A 22,365-nucleotide genomic window follows, 5' to 3' on the forward strand; every position below is an offset into this window, starting at 1 on the left:
GACGGAACAAATATCTCAGCAACATAGTAGCAAAATTAATGATCTTAGTGATAAAGTAGAGGAACTGGAGGATAGAGCACGGCGCAATAATCTAAGGATTATTGGACTGCCTGAAAGTGATTGTTATCAAGATTTAATTTCTTTTGCTGCTAATACACTTCCACAATTACTTGGGATCCAACAACAGAATATAGCAGTAGAAAGAGCACATCGTACAGGTAATCCTAGGAACACAACAGAAAATTCAGTACAGAAACGCCCTATTATAGTGAAATATTTGAATTTCCAAGATAAGACTAATATCCTTAGAGCCTACAGAAAGATGCAAACACTACTAATAGACCAACATAGAATTCTGTTATTTCAAGATTTTTCATTCCAGACAGCAGGCAAGAGAAAAGCTATTTCACCATATTGTACCACCTTAATCAACTTGGGACTACCGGCTAGATTAATATACCCAGCCACAATCAAACTATATACTGATAATGAATTAATTGTACTAAGAACTCCACAAGAAGCTAAGAGTTATATAGACAAATATAAAGGAGACCACTAAACAGATAAGTGGATAACAGAGAAAGGAATTTTTGGGAACATATGTCACTATGATATGCAAGCTAGAGACGCTATTTTTTTTAATTTTGTGTTTTTTCTTTTTTAATATATTTAAAGTGAAAGATAAGGTTTTATACACATGAGTACTCTGTATTATACAGCTGTTGTTATTCTGTTAGCTATATAATCCATGAAGAATGCACCTACCGATATTGGTATAACAGGACCAAATCTAAAATATGTTTTTTTTTTACTGCGGATTTACAATATTTCTTTTGGGGGTATTATATCTCAAAAATTTACTTATAATCCCCGACAGAATATGTTTAAGTCTAGGGACAAAATCGGGAAATTGTTCTGTATATATGAAAATGTATTGCAACATAGCATATGTCCCCTGATCTACACTTTTTGGGGGGGGGGGAAACGAGTGGTGGGGGAGATTGGGTTTTCTTTTTTTTTTTTTTTTTTCCTCTCTCAGTCAATGACGGCAAAAATTAACTTGATAAAAATGATTACCTTACCTAAACTGATGTATTTAATGCAAAATATCCCAATTCCAATAACAAAATCTGATCTCAAGCGTCTAAATAGTTCTATCAGACTGTTTATCTGGGGTAATGGCAAAAAGCGTATAGCTTTACAGAAGATGTCAGAGTTAAGACAATTTGGGGGCCTTGCGTTACCAAATTTCGGTAACTATAATAAAATATGTCTGGCAAAAGTGGCGATGGATTGGCTTACTGGGGGGGATTATGTAGCGTCATTAGAAATAGAGCAAAAATTAGTCCAACCATATGATCTACAGGCAATATTACACTGCCCGATTAAGAAACTACCATCTATGGTCAAAAATAAGCCCACCTTGTTTCATATTATTAAAGCTTGGCAGGATATTAAGATCAGCATGAATGACAACCCGCTGATTTCGAATTTAGTACCCATTTCTGGGAATCCTTGCTTCCCATCAGGTATTAAGAGTCAAATGTTTAACAAGTGGGCTATACTAGGACTCAAATATTTATCCCAGTTTAGGGATCCAGAGACTAACCGGGTGTATACATTTATAACGCTTAGAGATCAGTTCCAACTTAAAAACACAGAATTTTATGCCTATTTACAAGTCCGCCACTGGTATAATGAAACTATCAAAAATTGTACTAAGGAGTGGATACACCCGGGTATTAAAATGGGCCTTGCTCTGTTTAAAGCAGGCAAACGATCAATTAGTTATTGGTATCGGATGATACAAACGGAGAGTGGTGAAAAAAATGTATCAGAGATAGCGGCAAAATGGGCTAAGGATATCCAAAATATGGATTCATATAAAGTAAAACAGAGCATAATTGCGGTAGAACATGCAACTCTCTCCGCATCATGGCGAGAATCACAGTTTAAAATCTTGAATCACATGTATATATCACCAGCTAGCTTAAATAGATGGTACGGGAATGTTTTAAATGTAGTTCCATCAGGGCCGACCTGGTCCACATGTTCTGGAGTTGCCCCAAGATCCAGCAATATTGGCAGCGGGTACAGTTCTGGATGAATAGATTACTGAATACACAGATACGTATAGAGATACAGCATATCTTTTTCTTGGTTAATTTGAGAGACCTTGGGGAATACGTCCCTAATATTGATTTTATTAATACAGTAATCCTGGGAGGTAGATATCTTATCTTAAAAAATTGGAAAGCCACTAAGGAACCCACAATTAACAACTTAACTTTCCTACTTCATGCACAATATCAAATAGAACATATTGATAGCCTTAATCAGGGAATTAATCATCAAGATAGATTTGAACATAAATGGTTAGAATTTATTAGGAGATATAGAAACAACATATAACTATCATCGAAACACGTTGGTGTATACCGCCTCTCCCCCCCCCTCCCCCCCTTTTTTTTTTTTTTTTTTCTTTCTTTTTCTCCCCCTGAACAACTTGTTCCAACCCCACCTCCTCCTTGGTCTTATTAAAGATGATTTATAGAATACGGTAAAATACAGGTAGGACTAGTGAAACGCTCAACCAACTGTTGGTAGTAACTTTAGTTTAAATATATAAGAAATTATATTTTTTCTTTAGTACCTTTTGAATTTAATAACTAGAAAATGTTGAGGTTCGTTTTTTTTTTTCATAAGGTTTTTGTGTTCTACATGAATAAAATTAATATCATGTATAATAGTAGAAATAATGTACTGTTAAACTAACTATACAATAAGAGATATGGAGGATTATGATTTGTAATTTATTATGTTCATGTGGAAACAACATGTTTATTTTGTACAAGTTTTGTGAACTTCAAACAATAAAAACAAAATGAAACACAAAGTATTTTTTAAATTTACTAGATTTCTTAGGGTTGACAACGACAGGAATATCGGAGTCGCAAAGGGTAGCCAAAACATCTTTTAACAAAACACGAAGGTGTTCAAGCTTAAATCTGAAAGATAAAACTATATAAGTTTTAATTGCCAAATTTGATTTTAAAGCTCAAAATATAAAATCCAAAAACCTCCTTTTAAAAGAGAATTAAAATAGTGACAGAAACACCTCTACACCTCAGCGATATAAATGAGGCGCCTACCTGCCCCCTCTGCACCACGAAACAGATTGTGACTGTGTTTTCTGTATCGCAGCAGCTCCGGACCGATCGATGCAGAGAAGATGTCACATGACCTGCTATAAGCTGCGCCACCAAAGTGAAACTGCGCTCTTTAAGCAGTAACTACCACCTCAGAAAAGGATCAGCCTCCCCTGTTCTATGTCAGGGACAGTTCTGGCAGCCATAAGAGGAAAATTAGCGTATGGGCAGCAATTTCTCATGCATATTTACCCCTTGTATTTACACAAATCACCCATCCGTTAAACTGGATTTACAGTGAAAAATTACTGAGCCACCAAAAATATAACACACTTACAGTATGTTAAAATCCTTCTCTCTAGAGTCACAGCCCACAGTGCCTGCTCCCTGCATTATGATTCCTGAACTTAGGAATGTAGACCCAGTTTAAGTGCAGCTGTAAATCTGCTTTAGTGCCCGAGTTCTTTCCCAGAAGACAAAAATGGCACTTACCTGCAACTCTAGCTGTCCGGCAGAAGGACAGCTCACCCGTCATGAGAGGAAGCCACTCCCCACAGAGACCTGTAAAAACAAGAAAGGACAGAGTAAATCTACTCTTGCTTTCTATACAAGGGCAGCAACCTGTTAGGAAATCTCATTGAGGCCCCCCTCACAAGTTCCTAACTGCTTGAAAGCTATCACTGCCCTACTATTGTGGAGTACAGCTAGACCCAATCTTGAGAGGAAAGATCAGAGCAAACCTACTCTGGCTTTCAAAATAATAAAATCTTGATTGAAGAGAAATCTTCTTCAGATACCAAAACTTCACCTCCTCCTTGCACCGAAGGAAAAGAGAATGACTTAGGGTTTGCGGGAAGGGGATGGATACTTAACAGCTTAACTGTGGTGCTCTTCCTGCTGGCCAGGAGTGATATTCCCAACAGTAATTGAGGACGCCATGAACTCACCATATCTTAGGAAAGAAAAATAAAAGGCACTTAGTGCCAGGACTGCTGGAGTGCACAATAGAATTGGAGCAGTTTTGGTTACACTAAACCAGTAAGATTGTTTTTAAAAATTTTGATGAATGAAAATCAGTAATTTTTGCAGTTAGATCGATTGCCGATAAACAACCTTGTTGAATTTACCATCACTTTAAACCACCAACCAGAACCAAAAATGATAGAACTTCTTCATTTCCCTCCCCTACTCTCTCTCTCCGTCTCTCTCTTCTTTTTGTAATGCTTGCCCGAATACGTGGACTATGGTAGGTCAATGCTATAAAATAAGACTTTAGCACCTCAAAAAACATGAGTTGGCGAGGCTAACTATCAGCTAGTTTACGAGTTTTACATTATGAGTGAAAAAGCATCGTTATGCTTCATAACGCTGCTTTTTCCCTAACGCCGCTATTACAAGTCTTGCAGGTATAGGTGTACTGCACACCTTTTTGGCCGTCACAATTTTATTTTATTGTAATGTTAGGTTTTATTGTAAGGCAGGTTAGGTTTTATTTTACAGGTAAAATTTGTATTTATTTTAGCTAGGTAGTTAGTAAATAGTTAATAACTATTTACTAACTAGTCTACCTAGTTAGAATAAATACAAACTTACCTGTAAAATAAAAATAAAACCTAAGATAGCTACAATGTAACTATTAGTTATATTGTAGCTAGCTTAGGTTTTATTTTATAGGTAAGTTTGTTTTTAGTTTTAAATAGGAATTGTTTAGGTAATAACTGTAAGTTTAATATAGATTTATTTTAATTATATTTAGGTTAGGGGGGGTTAGGGTTATACTTAGGGATATGTTAGATTTAGGGGTTAATATATTTATGTAGTGTTAGTGATGTGGGAGGCCAGAGGTTTAGGGGTTAATAACTTTAGTATAGTGGCGGCGACAGATTAGGGGTTAATAAGTGTAATGTAGGTGGCGGCGATGTTAGGGGCGGCAGATTAGGGGTTAATAACTTCATGTAGGTATAGGCGATGGGGGCGACAGATTAGGGGTTAATAAGTGTAATGTAGGTGGCGGCGATGTCAGGGGCGGCAGATTAGGGATTAATAACTTTATGTAAGTATAGGCGATGTTGGGGACGGCAGATTAGGGGTTAATAACTAATGTAGGTGGCAGCGATGTTAGGGGGAAGCAGATTAGGGGTGTTTAGACGTGGTTTTTATGTTAGGGTGTTAGGTTTAAACATAACGTTTTCTTTCCCCATAGACATCAATGGGACTGCGTTACGGAGCTTTTGTTTCCACAATCGCAGGTGTTAGGCTTCTTTTTTTCCGGCTCTCCCCATTGATGTCTATGGGGAAATCGTGCACAAGCACGTCAAAGCAGCGCTTGTATTTCGGTGCGGTATTGAGCTCAACGCCACCATATCGCCCGCACAAGCCTGCTTTTTGTAAACTTGTAATAGCAGCGCTATAGGGAGGTGAAATAACACTTTTGTGGCGCTCGTTAATTTCCCTATAGCGCTCAAACCTCGTAATCTAGCTGTATGTTAGTTATGGTATAAAAATTGAAGACATACATGAGTATGGAGCAATTGTAATTGATATGATAAAATTTATGCTTACCTGATAAATGAATTTCTTCTACGATACGATGAGTCCACGGATTTCATCCTTACTTGTGGGATATTAACCTCCTGCTAACAGGAAGTGGCAAAGAGCACCACAGCAGAGCTGTATATATAGCTCCTCCCTTCCCTCCACCCCCAGTCATTCGACCGAAGGTTTAGGAAGAGAAAGGAAAAGCTAAAAGGTGCAGAGGTGACTGAAGTTACAAAAAAAATATATAATTTAAATATGTCTAAAAAAAGACAGGGAGGGCCGTGGACTCGTCATATCGCAGAAGAAAACATAATTTATGCTTACCTGATAAATTCCTTTCTCCTGTAGTGTAGTCAGTCCACGGGTCATCCATTACTTATGGGATATTAACTCCTCCCTAACAGGAAGTGCAAGAAGATCACCCAAGCAGAGCTGCTATATAGCTCCTCCCCTCTACGTCACACCCAGTCATTCGACCGAAAACCAAACGAGAAAGGAGAAAATATAGGGTGCAGTGGTGACTGGAGTATAATTTAAAATTTAGACCTGCCATGAAAAAACAGGGCGGGCCGTGGACTGACTACACTACAGGAGAAAGGAATTTATCAGGTAAGCATAAATTATGTTTTCTCCTGTTAAGTGTAGTCAGTCCACGGGTCATCCATTACTTATGGGATACCAATACCAAAGCTAAAAGTACACGGATGACGGGAGGGACAGGCAGGATCTTTACACGGAAGGAACCACTGCCTGAAGAACCTTTCTCCCAAAAACAGCCTCCGAAGAAGCAAAAGTGTCAAATTTGTAAAATTTGGAAAAAGTGTGAAGTGAAGACCAAGTCGCAGCCTTGCAAATCTGTTCAACAGAGGCCTCATTCTTAAAGGCCCAAGTGGAAGCCACAGCTCTAGTGGAATGAGCTGTAATTCTTCAGGAAACTGCTGTCCAGCAGTCTCATAGGCTAAACGTATTATGCTACGAAGCCAGAAAGAGAGAGAGGTAGCCGAAGCCTTTTGACCTCTCCTTTGTCCAGAATAAACGACAAACAGGGAAGAAGTTTGTCGAAAATCTTTAGTTGCCTGCAAATAAAATTTCAGGGCACGGACGACGTCCAGATTGTGCAGAAGTCGTTCCTTCTTTGAGGAAGGGTTAGGGCACAATGAAGGAACAACAATCTCTTGATTGATATTCCTGTTGGAGACTACCTTAGGTAAGAACCCAGGTTTAGTACGCAGAACTACCTTGTCTGAATGAAAAATCAGATAAGGGGAATCACAATGTAAGGCTGATAACTCAGAGACTCTTCGAGCCGAGGAAATAGCCATTAGGAATAGAACTTTCCAAGATAACAGCTTGATATCAATGGAATGAAGGGGTTCAAACGGAACACCCTGTAAAACATTAAGAACTAAGTTTAAGCTCCATGGCGGAGCAACAGTTTTAAACACAGGCTTAATCCTGGCCAAAGCCTGACAAAAAGCCTGAACGTCTGGAACTTCAGACAGACGCTTGTGCAAAAGAATGGACAGAGCTGAGATCTGTCCCTTTAACGAACTAGCAGATAAACCCTTTTCTAAGCCTTCTTGTAGAAAAGACAATATCCTAGGAATCCTAACCTTACTCCATGAGTAACTCTTGGATTCGCACCAATGTAAGTATTTACGCCATATTTTATGGTAAATTTTCCTGGTAACAGGTTTCCTAGCCTGTATTAAGGTATCAATCACTGACTCCGAGAATCCACGCTTTGATAGAATCAGGCGTTCAATCTCCATGCAGTCAGCCTCAGAGAAATTAGATTTGGATGCTTGAAAGGACCCTGAACCAGAAGGTCCTGTCTCAGAGGTAGAGACCATGGTGGACAGGACGACATGTCCACTAGATCTGCATACCAGGTCCTGCGTGGCCACGCAGGCGCTATTGGAATTATCGATGCTCTCTCCTGTTTGATCCTGGCAATCAATCGAGGAAGTATCGGGAAGGGTGGAAACACATAAGCCATGTTGAAGACCCAAGGTGCTGTCAGAGCATCTATCAGAACCGCTCCAGGGTCTCTGGACCTGGATCCGTAATGAGGAAGTTTGGCATTCTGGCGAGACGCCATGAGATCCAGATCTGGTTTGCCCCAACGCCGAAGTATTTGGGCAAAGACCTCCGGATGAAGTTCCCACTCCCCTGGATGAAAAGTCTGGCGACTTAGATAATCCGCTTCCCAGTTCTCCACGCCTGGGATGTGGATCGCTGATAGGTGGCAAGAGTGAGACTCTGCCCAGTGAATTATCTTTGAGACTTCCATCATTGCTAGGGAACTCCTTGTCCCTCCCTGATGGTTGATGTAAGCCACAGTCGTGATGTTGTCCGACTGAAACCTGATGAACCTCAGAGTTGCTAACTGAGGCCAAGCCAGAAGGGCATTGAAAACTGCTCTTAATTCCAGAATATTTATGGGAAGGAGACTCTCCTCCTGAGTCCAAGATCCCTGAGTCTTCAGGGAATTCCAGACAACGCCCCAACCTATCAGGCTGGCGTCTGTTGTTACAATCGTCCAATCTGGCCTGCTGAAGGGCATCCCCTTGGATAGATGTGGCCGAGAGAGCCACCATAGAAGAGAATTTCTGGTCTCTTGATCCAGATTCAGCATAGGGGACAAATCTGAGTAATCCCCATTCCACTGACTTAGCATGCACAGTTGCAGTGGTCTGAGATGCAGGCGTGCAAAGGGTACTATGTCCATTGCCGCTACCATTAAGCCGATTACCTCCATGCATTGAGCCACTGACGGGTGTGGAATGGAATGAAGGACCCGGCAAGCATTTAGAAGTTTTGTTAACCTGACCTCTGTCAGATAAATCTTCATTTCTACAGAATCTATAAGAGTCCCTAAGAAGGGAACTCTTGTGAGTGGCAATAGAGAACTCTTTTCTTCGTTCACTTTCCACCCATGTGACCTTAGAAATGCCAGTACTAACTCTGTATGAGACTTGGCAGTTTGGAAACTTGACGCTTGTATCAGAATGTTGTCTAGGTACGGAGCTACCGATATTCCTCGCGGTCTTAGTACCGCCAGAAGAGAACCCAGAACCTTTGTAAAGATTCTTGGAGCAGTAGCTAACCCGAAGGGAAGAGCTACAAACTGGTAATGCCTGTCTAGGAAGGCGAACCTTAGATACCGGTAATGATCTTTGTGAATCGGTATGTGAAGGTAGGCATCCTTTAAATCCACTGTGGTCATGTACTGACCCTTTTGGATCATGGGTAAAATTGTCCGAATAGTTTCCATTTTGAACGATGGAACTCTTAGGAATTTGTTTAGGATCTTTAAATCCAATATTGGTCTGAAGGTTCCTTCTTTCTTGGGAACCACAAACAGATTTGAGTAAAACCCTTGTCCGTGTTCCGATCGCGGAACCGGGTGGATCACTCCCATTAGTAAAAGATCTTGTACACAGCGTAGAAACGCCTCTTTCTTTATCTGGTTTGTTGACAACCTTGAAAGATGAAATCTCCCTTTTGGAGGAGAAGTTTTGAAGTCCAGAAGATATCCCTGAGATATGATCTCCAACGCCCAGGGATCCTGGACATCTCTTGCCCAATTCTGGGTGAAGAGAGAAAGTCTGCCCCCTACTAGATCCGTTTCCGGATTGGGGGCCCTCACTTCATGCTGTCTTAGGGGCAGCAGCAGGTTTTCTGGCCTGCTTGCCCTTGTTCCAGGTCTGGTTAGGTTTCCAGCCTTGTCTGTAGCGAGCAACAGTTCCTTCCTGTTTTGGAGCAGAGGAAGTTGATGCTGCTCCTGCCTTGAAGTTACGAAAGGCACGAAAATTAGACTGTCTAGCCCTTGGTTTGGCTCTGTCTTGAGGCAGGGCATGGCCCTTACCTCCCGTAATGTCAGCGATAATTTCTTTCAAACCGGGCCCGAATAATGTCTGCCCCTTGAAAGGTATGTTAAGCAATTTAGATTTAGAAGTCACATCAGCTGACCAGGATTTTAGCCACAGCGTTCTGCGCGCCTGAATGGCGAATCCGGAATTCTTAGCCGTAAGTTTAGTTAAATGTACTACGGCATCAGAAATAAATGAATTAGCTAGCTTAAGGGCTTTAAGCTTGTGTGTAATCTCATCCAATGGAGCTGTGTCAAGGGTCTCTTCCAGAGACTCAAACCAAAATGCCGCCGCAGCCGTGACAGGCGCAATGCATGCAAGGGGTTGCAATATAAAACCTTGTTGAACAAACATTTTCTTAAGGTAACCCTCTAACTTTTTATCCATTGGATCTGAAAAGGCACAGCTATCCTCCACCGGGATAGTGGTACGCTTAGCTGAAGTAGAAACTGCTCCCTCCACCTTAGGGACCGTTTGCCATAAGTCCCGAGTGGTGGCGTCTATTGGAAACATTTTTCTGAATATAGGAGGGGGTGAGAAAGGCACACCGGGTCTATCCCACTCCTTGTTAACAATTTCAGTAAGTCTCTTAGGTATAGGAAAAACGTCAGTACACGTCGGTACCGCAAAATATTTATCCAACCTACATATTTTCTCTGGGATTGCAACCGTGTTACAATCATTCAGAGCCGCTAACACCTCCCCTAGTAATACACGGAGGTTCTCCAGCTTAAATTTAAAATGTCTGAATCCGGTTTATTTGGATCAGATCCGTCACCCACAGAATGAAGCTCTCCGTCTTCATGTTCTGCAAATTGTGACGCAGTATCAGACATGGCCCTAGCATTAACAGCGCACTCTGTTCTCACCCCAGAGTGGTCTCGTTTACCCCTAAGTTCTGGTAATTTAGATAAAACTTCAGTCATAACATTAGCCATGTCTTGTAAAGTGATTTGTAATGGCCGCCCTGATGTACTTGGCGTTACAATATCACGCACCTCCTGAGCGGGAGATGCAGGTACTGACACGTGAGGCAAGTTAGTCGGCATAACTTCCCCCTCGTTGTCTGGTGAATTTTTCTTAACATGTACAGATTGGCTTTTATTTAAAGTAGCATCAATGCAATTAGTACATAAATTTCTATTGGGCTCCACCTTGGCCTTTGAACATATTGCACAAAGAGATTCCTCTGTGTCAGACATGTTTAAACAAACTAGCAATTAGACTAGCAAGCTTGGAAAATACTTTTCAAATGAATTTACAAGCAATATAAAAAACGTTACTGTGCCTTTAAGAAGCACACAAAAAAACTGTCACATTGAGATAACAATGAACCGGTTTAGTTATAGCAATCAATTTTTCATATGAAATGCATTAATTTAGCAAAGGATTGCACTCATTTAGCAAGTGGATTATTAACCCTTTAATACCAAAAAACGAATAACAAATAAAATAAATACGTTTTCATCACAGTCAAAGCACAGTCTCACAGGTCTGCTGTGAGTGATTACCTCCCTCAAACTAGTTTTGGAGACCCCTGAGCTCTGTAGAGACGTCCTGGATCATGCAGAGAGAATAAGGAAGACTGTGACTGAATTTTTAATGCGTAGTAAAAGCGCCAAAATAGGCCCCTCCCACTCATAATACAGCAGTGGGGAAGCTCAGTAAACTGATTTTATTCAAAATAAACGACAGCCAAGTGGAAAATAATGCCCATAAATTTTTCACCAAGTACCTCAGAGAGAAAAAAGATTAACCTGCCAGTAAACGTTTTAAATATATGAAATAATAAAAGCCTGTTGCTAGTCGCTATCACTGCAGAAAGGCTATGAGTTATATGTATACAGTATTTTCTTAGTGAAGTGCCATTCCCCAGAAATACTTTAGTGCCAACATACATACATAACAGCCTGATACCAGTTGCCACTACTGCATTTAAGGCTGTACTTACATTATATTGGTATTAGCAGTATTTTCTCAGTCAATTCCATTCCTTAGAAAATAATATAGTGCAACATACCTCTTTGCAGGTGAACCCTGCCCGCTGTCCCCTGTTCTGAAGTTACCTCGCTCCTCAGAATGGCCGAGAACAGCAAATGGATCTTAGTTACGTCCGCTAAGATCATACACAAACTCAGATAGATTCTTCTTCTAATACTGCCTGAGAAGAAACAACACACTCCGGTGCTGTTTAAAACAACAAACTTTTGATTGAAGAAATAAAAACGAAATTTAATAACCACACTCCTCTCACACATCCTATCTATTAGTTAGGTGCAAGAGAATGACTGGGTGTGACGTAGAGGGGAGGAGCTATATAGCAGCTCTGCTTGGGTGATCCTCTTGCACTTCCTGTTAGGGAGGAGTTAATATCCCATAAGTAATGGATGACCCGTGGACTGACTACACTTAACAGGAGAAATTAATTTATCAGGTAAGCATAAATTTACTTTTCTTCTACAAGATACGATGAGTACACGGATTTCATCCTTACTTATGGGATACAATACCAAAGCTACAGGACACGGATGAAACGGGAGGGACAAGACAGAGACCTAAACGGAAGGCACCACTGCTTGAAGAAATTTTCTCCCAAAAACAGCCTCAGAAGAAGCAAAAGTATCAAATTTGTAAAATTTGGAAAAAGTATGAAGAGACGACCAAGTCGCAGCCTTGCAAATATGTTCAACAGAAGCATCATTTTTAAAAGCCCATGTGGAAGCCACAGCCCTAGTGGAATGAGCCGTAATTCTTTCAGGAGGCTGCTGTCCAGCAGTCTCATATGCCAGACGGATGATACTCTTCAGCCAAAAAGAGAGGTAGCCGTAGCTTTCTGACCCCTACGCTTTCCAGAGTAAACAATGAATAATGAAGATGATTGACGGAAATCCTTAGTCGCCTGCAAGTAAAACGTCAAGGCACGGACACAAGGAAGGAACAACAATTTCCTGATTAATATTCTTATTTGAAACAACCTTAGGAAGGAATCCAGGTTTGGTACGCAAAACCACCTTATCAGAATAAAAGATAAGATAAGGCGAATCACATTGTAACGCTGAAAGCTCAGAAACTCTACGAGCAGAAGAAATAGCAACCAAAAACAAAACTTTCCAAGATAACAGTTTCATATCTATGGAATGCATGGGTTCAAACGGAACCCCTTGAAGAACTTTAAGAACTAAATTCAAACTCCAGGGAGGAGAAATTGGTCTAAATACAGGCTTAATTCTGGTTAGAGCCTGACAAAAAGACTGAACATCTGGAACATCTGCCAGACGTTTGTGTAGCAAAATAGACAAAGCAGAAATCTGTCCCTTTAAGAACTCGCTGATAATCCTTTCTCTAATCCTTCTTGGAGAAAAGACAAAATCCTGGGAATCCTAACTTTACTCCATGAGTAGCCCTTGGATTCACACCAAAAAAGATATTTACGCCATATCTTATGATAGATCTTTCTAGTGACAGGCTTACGTGCCTGAATCAAAGTATCGATGAACGAATCGGAGAATCCCCGCTTAGACAAAATCAAGCGTTCAATCTCCAAGCAGTCAGCTGCAGAGAATTTAGATTTGGATGTAGGAAAGTTCCTTGAATGAGAAGGTTCTGTCTCAAAAGAAGTTTCCACGGTGGCAGAGAGGACATGTCCACTAGATCCTTATACCAAGTCCTGCGTGGCCACACAGGCGCGATCAGGATTACTGAAGCCCTCTCCTGCTTGATCCGAGCAATCACGCGTGGAAGAAAAGGAAACGGTGGAAACACATAAGCTAGGCTGAACGACCAAGGCACTGCCAAGGCATCTATCAGTTTGTCCTGGGGATCCCTCAACCTGGATCCGTATTTTGGAAGCTTGGCATTCTGACGAGATGCCATCAAATCCAACTCCGGTCTGCCCCATCGGAGAATCAGTGAGGCAAACACCTCCGGGTGAAGTTCCCACTCCCCTGGATGAAAAGTCTGTCTCTACTCCTGGGATGTAGATTGCCGACAGATAACAAGAGTGGGCCTCCGCCCATCGAATTATCTTGGATACTTCTATCATCGCCAAGGAACTCCTAGTTCCCCCCTGATGATTGATATAAGTTACAGTCGTGAAATTGTCCGACTGGAATCTGATGAATTTGGCCGAAGCCAACTGAGGCCATGCCTGAAGCGCATTGAACATTGCTCTCAATTCCAGAATATTGATTGGAAGTAGAGACTCTACCTGAGTCCATACACCCTGAGCCTTCAGGGAATTCCAGACTGAACCGCAGCCCAGGAGGCTGCGGTCCATTGTCACTATCACCCATGATGGTCTGCAGAAACACGTCCCCTGGGACAGATGATCCAGTGACAACCACCAAAGAATAGAGTCTCTGGTCTCTTGATCCAGATTTATCTGAGGAGATAAATTTGCATAGGCCCCATTCCACTGCCTGAGCATGCACAGCTGCAGTGGTCTGAGATGAAAACGAGCAAACGGAATGATGTCCATTGCCGCTACCATTAATCCAATTACCTCCATACACTGAGCCACTGATGGCCGAGGAATGGATTGAAGGGCTCGGCAATTATTTAGAATCTTTGATTTTCTGATCTCTGTCAGAAATATTTTCATGTCTACCGAGTCTATCAGAGTTCCCAAGAAGGGTACCCTTGTCCGAGGAACTAGTGAACTCTTTTCTAGGTTCACCTTCCAACCGTGAGTTCTCAGAAACGACAACACTGTGTCTGTATGAGATTTCGTCAGATGATAAGTCGACGCCTGAATTAAAATATTGTCCAGATAAGGCGCCACTGCTATGCCCCACGGTCTGAGAACTGCCAGAAGGGACCCTAGAACCTTTGTGAAGATCCTGGGTGCTGTGGCCAACCTGAAGGGAAGAGCCACAAACTGAAAATGTTTGTCCAGGAAGGCAAACCTTAGGAACTGATGATGATCGTTGTGAATAGGGATATGAAGGTATGCATCCTTCAAGTCCACGGTAGTCATATATTGACCCTCCTGGATCATTGGTAAAATTGTTTGTATAGTCTCCATCTTGAACGATGGGACTCTGAGAAACTTGTTTAGACACTAGAGATCTAAAATGGGTCTGAAAGTTCCCTCTTTTTTGGAAAACACTAAAAGATTTGAGTAAAAAGTTTTGGAACGGGACAAATTACTCCCATGGTAGAGAGGTCTTTTACACAGCGTAAGAATGCCTCTCTTTTTATCTGGTCTACAGACAATCGTGAAAGATGAAATCTCCCTCTTGGGAGAAAATCCTTGAATTCCAGTTGATACCCGTGGGTCATGATTTCCAATGCCCAGGGGTCCTGAACATCTCTTGCCCAAGCCTGGGCAAAGAAAGAAAGTCTGCCCCATACTAGATACGTTCCCGGATCGGGGGCCGCCCCTTCATGCTGTCTTTGTAGCAGTAGCGGACTTCTTGGGTTGTTTACCTTTGTTCCAAGCCTGGTTGGGTCTCCAGACGGATTTGGACTGAGCAAAATTCCCTTCCTGCTTTGTGGAGGAAGAGGAAGCAGAAGGTATTCCTTTAAAATTTCAAAAGGAACGAAAATTATTTTGTTTACCCCTCATCTTAACAGACTTGAGGTAGGGGGTGACCTTTACCTCCAGAAATGATTTCCTTCAACTCAGGCCCGAATAGGGTCTTACCCTTGAAAGGAATAGCTAAGAGCTTAGATTTTGATGACATATCAGCAGACCATGATTTTAACCATAACGCTCTATGCGCTAAAACGCCAATTTAGCAATTTGAAAGGCGGCATCTGTAATAAAAGAATTAGCTAGCTTAAGAGCCTTAATTCTATCTAAAATGTCCTCTAAAGGGGTTTCAACCTTTAGAGACTCTTCTAGAGTATCGAACCAAAAAGCTGCTGCAGTAGTAACTGGAACAATGCAAGCAGCTGGTTGTAAAAGGAAACCCTGATGAATAAATAATTTATTTAGAGCAATTAGTTTCCTCAATGTCAGACATGTTGAACGGACTAACAATAACCACAATAGTCGTAAATCACCTTATTTATTGATTTAAACCACTTTTAGAAAATGTGTACTGCGCCTTTAAGAAATAAAAAGCGCACAATTTTTTCTCAGATTGTCAAAAACGTTAATGAATGCTACACAATTAAATATTTATATTCAATTGGCCCAAAAATTATTGCACCCTGTCATGAAAATAGTAATTTACCCTCTAAGAGACATTTTTAAGCAAAAAAATAAGTTTTAACTGAAAAAATGACCCCTGCACCTGCAAAATGACTCAACAACGATCCGGTGAACAGAACACAAGTTTAGGCCCCACCGGAGCCAATGCCTGCTGCCTTCTCAGTCAGAGTAAACTGCGCGTCTGAGCGTGCGAAATAGGCCCCGCCCATCATGGACGTCGTCCTTACAGTCTGAATAACCGCATGGGAAGCGGTCTGAAAACAAGCCATGTGGTCCCTTTATAATTAAACTTGCAGCCCTCCTGACTTTTGTTAAAAAACTATAAAGTGTCAAGCTGCCTCTCCCAGTGTCAAGCCCCATACAGTGCAAACGTCATATGTTAAGGCAATATGAATAAACATAGGTCTCTCAATAACACCCTCAGTGTACAGGTTTACTGCTTACCCCTTCGCTTGCAAGGAAAAAATGTCAGCCAGCTCTGATATACCAAGTCTCCTCAGAATAAAAGACTGAACATACCTCAATGCTGCTTGTAGCATGACACCGTTCTCCACACTGAAGATTTGTCTTGCACTACCTTCAGAAGCTCTGTGGGAACCAACATGGATCTTAGTTACAGCTGCTAAGATCATAAACCTCAGGGCAGAAATCTTCTTCTCATATCTCCCTGAGGAAAATAGTACTCACCGGTACCATTTAAAATAAAAAACTTCTTGATTGAAGAATCTAAAACTAACACCTCACTTTACCTCTTCCTATTACTAACACAGGCAAAGAGAATGACTGGGGGTGGAGGGAAGGGAGGAGCTATATATACAGCTCTGCTGTGGTGCTCTTTGCCCCTTCCTGTTAGCAGGAGGTTAATATCCCACAAGTAAGGATGAAATCCGTGGACTCGTCGTATCTTGTAGAAGAAAACTTATTTATTACCTGACTGTGTATAATTACATGGATTTAAACCAGCTGATTGTATGTTGATGTCTTTCTGTTCCCTATGTACTCATTGTATGACTTTTACAGTAAATAAATAAAGTACAAGTATTTTTTTTCAAAAGATGGATGTTTCAGGGGGCGGAGTCGGCTGCTGAGAAGTATGGCCGCTCTTTGAGTGTGCTCCAAAAGTCTCGTCTCAGGACTACCATCTAAGTCACAAAAGACTGTATATGCTCCCTGAACAAACCGGCTACGACACGGATCAAGTACTACATCCGTGCACCTTACCTGGATTGCGCTCTGAAGCACTGTGCTTACAACAGCCTGAGGCCTACAGCGGCTAGATCGCAGAAACGCACGTCACACATGTTAAAGGCATGATGCCCCAAAATACATCAATTAGGGTCAAATAACTGCTACTGGTGACTAACTCACAAAAAGCGCTACGGTGCCCACCAACACCAAACGGCTTGAGGCCCATACAAGCCACGCCGCAGACTCACAGGCTCATCACCAGAAAGCACCTACTGATCCGCAGCATAACTGTGAACCTGAGGGCGTGGAGAAGCCATGTGGCCACAAGATCCTTAACTAGATGAGGCCTGGACCTTAATATACCTGAAGTTAAATTAAATATAAGCTTAATTCCTATGCAGGGAATACACATTATGCATACTGATATATATTGTGCAAATTAAGAAATCTACCTTGCAAAACAAAAAAAGCCTTTATAGCCTCTATATCCTACAACTATGAGAGTCACTGCAATTGATAAAGAATCATTACTTAACAGACTTACACTCTCCTTAATAATTAATTAATGACAGCGGACACTTCTAGTTTATGCATCATATAATATAAAGCTACAACCTTTATAACGGTCTGCATTATATATCTCTGTGTTCTTGAATACTGAAAAATGGATGCTATCTGAAATTATATAGCAATTACCTACCACAAATTGCCGCCAACCTACCATTACAAAAGTTTATCACTTCTACCTAGACCAGCTTATATATAAATACATATATTTAGGAGAGACTCTAGCACCTTGTTTCACAGGAAATATTTTCACTATCAGATCCTCATACGCACTGCACTGCAGTAATCAAGTAACAACCCCCCCCCCCCAGTGGCATTCTCGCTGATTTATAAATACTATTATACAGAACCAGAAATGAAGCCTAAAAGGCTGCCTAAGCTGGATAAGACCCCTAAAACTACAACAACTACAACACCTTCGGTAAACACCTTCTTCAAGCCCAATTATACAGCAGCAACATTATTGGAGCAACCTGCAACTTCACAACGCAGTCCTCCCTCCCAGACATCAGATGCTAGCGATGAAGATACAGAAGATACTGTTGTACGCTCAAAATCGCTGCTAGAATCTTTACCTTCTAAAAAAGATCTCCAAGCCCTTTTCTCAATGAAGAAATATCTAGTTTATTTCTTCTATGTTTGATAGAGCTCATAGGGTGCTACTCCCCAAAGCCTACAGGTTCCATGAACCCCAGAAACATCATCATCAAGTTCAAAGATTACCACCATAAAGAAGAGATAATGCATGTATCCAGACAACAAAAGCAAAATAACTTTTCAGACTCACAAAATACACATTTTTGCAAACTTAGCACCCAGAACTCTACAAAGACGACGTGAATTCAGAGATCTCACTACCCACCTACTCTCTCATAACATAGCCTATAGATGGGACTCCCATGTTCAATACAAGTCCTTCAACAAGGTCAAAGATTCACCTGCAAAGATCTATCTGAAGCAGAAACCTTTTGTGCAGACCTAAATATAACTATGCCACCATCTCTACAAAGAGCAGCTAAAGAATCACAACTTCTGGACCATCCGATAGATCGAGGGCCCAGGTGGCAAGCAATAATATCATCCAAAAAAACAAAAGAACACTGATACTTAAAGGAAAAGTTAACTTTCACAGACCCCTATGCAGCTTTGTAAAGTAAATTGAAAATGAGTGTGACTTTAATTCATCATTTTGGTAAAATCATTAGTATTTAACCTTTAAAGGTACCTTTTACAACGCTCAGTTCAATCGCCGTAACTCTTTTGATTGGTCCCCCACTGACGTCCCAACAGACTAGATTTACGCCCACAATGGTATATACGCATGCGTGTCTCAAGTAACTTTCGGCCGCAATATATACGTGTTCATGAGACACACAGCAGTTATGTTTTTCTGCACATGCACAAAATAATACGCCTCACTAGAACGCTGACGAATGTACACGTAAGAGCGGGTGAGACCGGTCTTACGTGTAAAGGAGAGAAATCAGGAAATGATCGGGTGGGCGAAGGAAGTGCGGAAAAATTTAGGATATAACTAACTACTAAAGACTAATTTTTTTTATTTTATTTTTTTAAATTAGCGACTGTACTTAAAAAATGAACATTAATGGATTGCATTAATGTTGAGGCTCTAAATTTACTTTCACTTTAATCAATCCTGCCATCCCATCTCAGATGGACTTTTCCATTCAAAAACCTCTCAGAATATTAATGGACTACTCATTTACTGTGGACATGATCCAGATAGTAACTATGTTTGAAATACATAAACTTATTGTTAGATTGAAGTACTCTCAGATATTGACTTCAAAAATAATACCTCACCAGTGCCTAGACATTTTTCTGTTAAAATAAAAAATACATAATGCATAATATTTGTTAGCTACTGTTTAATATGTTCTGTGATTCAGTTGTATCATTGATAATAATCACTTAAGGACAGGGTATTTCCCCCTAATGTTAATGGGTATGATCATATTGATATCTATGATACCAATGTTACTGTTACTGTTTAAGTTAAATTATCTTATCTGTTTTATTCTTATTTATTATTCTCATTGGACAACTCCCTTATATAAATCCAAGTCTCCACGGTTAATCTCTTACACACCACCTTCCCTAGAAAATGGCTAACCCACCAACCCATTTACTAACTTTCATGACTCAAAATGTTAAAGGTTTCAATATACCTCAAAAGAGGTAAATGGCTTTCAATGACATCTACAAGAAACCCATTTTAAACAGGGCTCCATACCCTCAAACTTCTCATTGCACTACCCTCTACACTATCACAGTTATCACCCTACAAAGAAGATAAATGGAGTCAGCATATTTATTCATAGGTCTCTCCTCTTTCAGTTCCATTATATGGAAACAGATAAAGAAGGCAGATGTTTAGGAATTAGAGGACTACTTTATGGTAGACCCATAACATTTATTAATGTCTATGCTCCGAACACTCATCAATCTGTATTTTTTCAAACCATAACAGACCTAACTATCACCCTAACTAAAGGACCAATACTCTTAGCAGTCAATCTCAATTTCCCCCTGAACCCATCCGTAGATAGTTCCAATGTAACATTACAGATTCCAAAACAAAATATGAAATCCATATGGTCAAACATCCTATTATTATCATAACATGATACATGGCATTATTTACACCCTGACAGCAGGGACTTTACCTTCTTTTCCAACCCTAATAAGTCATATTCGACTGGACTACATTTTTGCTGACCATTTGCTCCTAACACACTTAGTTTCATCCCAAATAAGAACCACTTCATGGACTGATCACTCTGCTGTCAGTCGATTCAGATGGCCCTCCCAACCTCTTAAACCCTTCATTTGGCGTCTCGACGACACTATTCTTCTAGATCCTCTACACAACACCCACATTAAGAACTCTATTTCCAACTATTTCCAGGAAAATCTAACAGAAAACGCAAATATACATGTAGTTTGGGAAGCACATAAGTGTACCATAAGAGGAGAATTATTTAAAGTTAAGGCAACCAAAACTAAACAAATAAGAGCATTACACCTCAAAATTACACAAAACCTTCTCCGTCTTGACAATATGCACAAACTCCATCCTAAAGACGAAACTCTTCTGGGAAAGTTAACTACCAGAAACAAACTTAATGACCTATTATTAGAAAAAACACAAAAACAAGCTTTCTACTTGAAACAAAATTCTTCATATAAAGAAACAAAGCAGGCCGACTCCTTGCTAGAGCACTTAAGAAAAAACAAAACTCCCTTTATGTTCATTACCTTAAGAAAACACCAAACCAAATAGTTGAAGATACCCTCACCATAGCTGATACTTTTCGACAATTATATGCAGATCTCTAAGATCTTTTTCCCACCCGATCGAAAGAGACCCATACACAACTATGCTAGACCTACCTCCAGGATATAGAGACACCTAAACTTGACCCCAAAATGATAACCCTTCTTAAGCAATCTATCACACCCCAAGAAATAGATAAAGCTATACAATCACTAAAAACAGGGAAAAGCCCGGGCCCAGATGGGTTCAGTGGCTCTTATTACAAAACCTATAAGGATTTACCGATTCCCAAATTACATGCACTCTTCCTACCTTTTTGATCAAAATAACCCTATACCCTCGAGGATGTTGGAGGCCTTTGTCTCTGTCATGTCCTGAAATCCAACGATATTGGAACCTAGTGAGAACTCAAATAAATCAATTGCTAGACAGCAATATCGCCCTTGACCCCTTAATATTCTTATTTTACAACATTCCTAAACTCAATCCAAAACCCACACAAAATTACTACAAATAGCCCTTAACACCGCCACCCACAATGGTTGAATGGAAAACGCAGCTTTCACAAAATATTACGTTCGAAAAATATTTTTATCTGTCTAGTAATAAACTTGATTTCTACCATGAAATATTATTTCTATGGGACTCATACTTTCAAACTTGACCACCACCCATCCCAGAGACCAATGCAGAGACCCAACACAATGACCAAATGAGTCATGAATAAACCAAAACCTTATACTTACAAACTATAGGAAATAGGAGACTATCTACATTTACATTCACATTCACATTAATGTCCGCCCAATGGACTTAGTCAATTTCTTTCTTCCTTTTCCTCTTCTTTTTTTTTATTTCTTTTTCTTGAATATTATTAAAGTTAAAATGTGATTCTATTTGAATTTCAGTCATAACCAACAAATATTGAAGTCTATTTACTAGAAAATGTTATTTTGTATAATGGCTAATGTATAATTTGTATCACAATAAAAAGAATAATAAAAATTAAAAAAAGGAGGTTTCAACGGGCAAAAGAAGCTCCTTTACAAAATAAACAAGTGAATATACTCTAGCAGGTAAAGCAGATTATTAAAAACACATTACAGGAGATTTTTTTTTACAGTAAACTGTCCCTTTAAAGGGACATTAAACACTAAATACATGCTAGATAGAATGATGCATGACTAACATGTAGATGTATTTTTTAAAGTTTCATTAGTTGTTTAAAAAGTGACAAAATAAGTGTAAAGTTTTAGTGTCTATAAAACACTGGGAGCTGCCATGTTGTAACTTGTGTTACCTTCTCTGCTGTGGCCAATTAGGGACAGTTATATATAGGTCATTAGAGTGTGCAGCCAATGGTTGTGCTGGATTTAACAGTGTTCTGCACTTCCATTTCTAACAGGAACTGAAAAGCTCACAATTTCAGAATGGAATTACAGGCAAAGAGGACAAAATAAATAATGAAAGTATATTGCAGAGTTGTTTTATTACATACAATATATCATTTTATATTACCATCTCAAAGTGTTTAATGTCCCTTTAAATACCAGTGCAACATCTTTTTGTTTCTAGTCAACCATCTCATATATA

The 22,365-nt window shown here is 40.1% G+C and overlaps 1 protein-coding gene across 1 annotated transcript in view; it reads right to left on the bottom strand.

The window, feature by feature from the left end:
* The window catches only part of SCLY (selenocysteine lyase), a 127,675-nt gene that overhangs the window by 40,816 nt on the left and 64,494 nt on the right, over positions 1–22,365 (bottom strand). The gene's annotated exons all lie outside the window — the stretch shown is intronic.

This window comes from Bombina bombina, chromosome 4 (assembly GCF_027579735.1).
Source record: "Bombina bombina isolate aBomBom1 chromosome 4, aBomBom1.pri, whole genome shotgun sequence".
Lineage (NCBI taxonomy): Eukaryota > Metazoa > Chordata > Amphibia > Anura > Bombinatoridae > Bombina > Bombina bombina.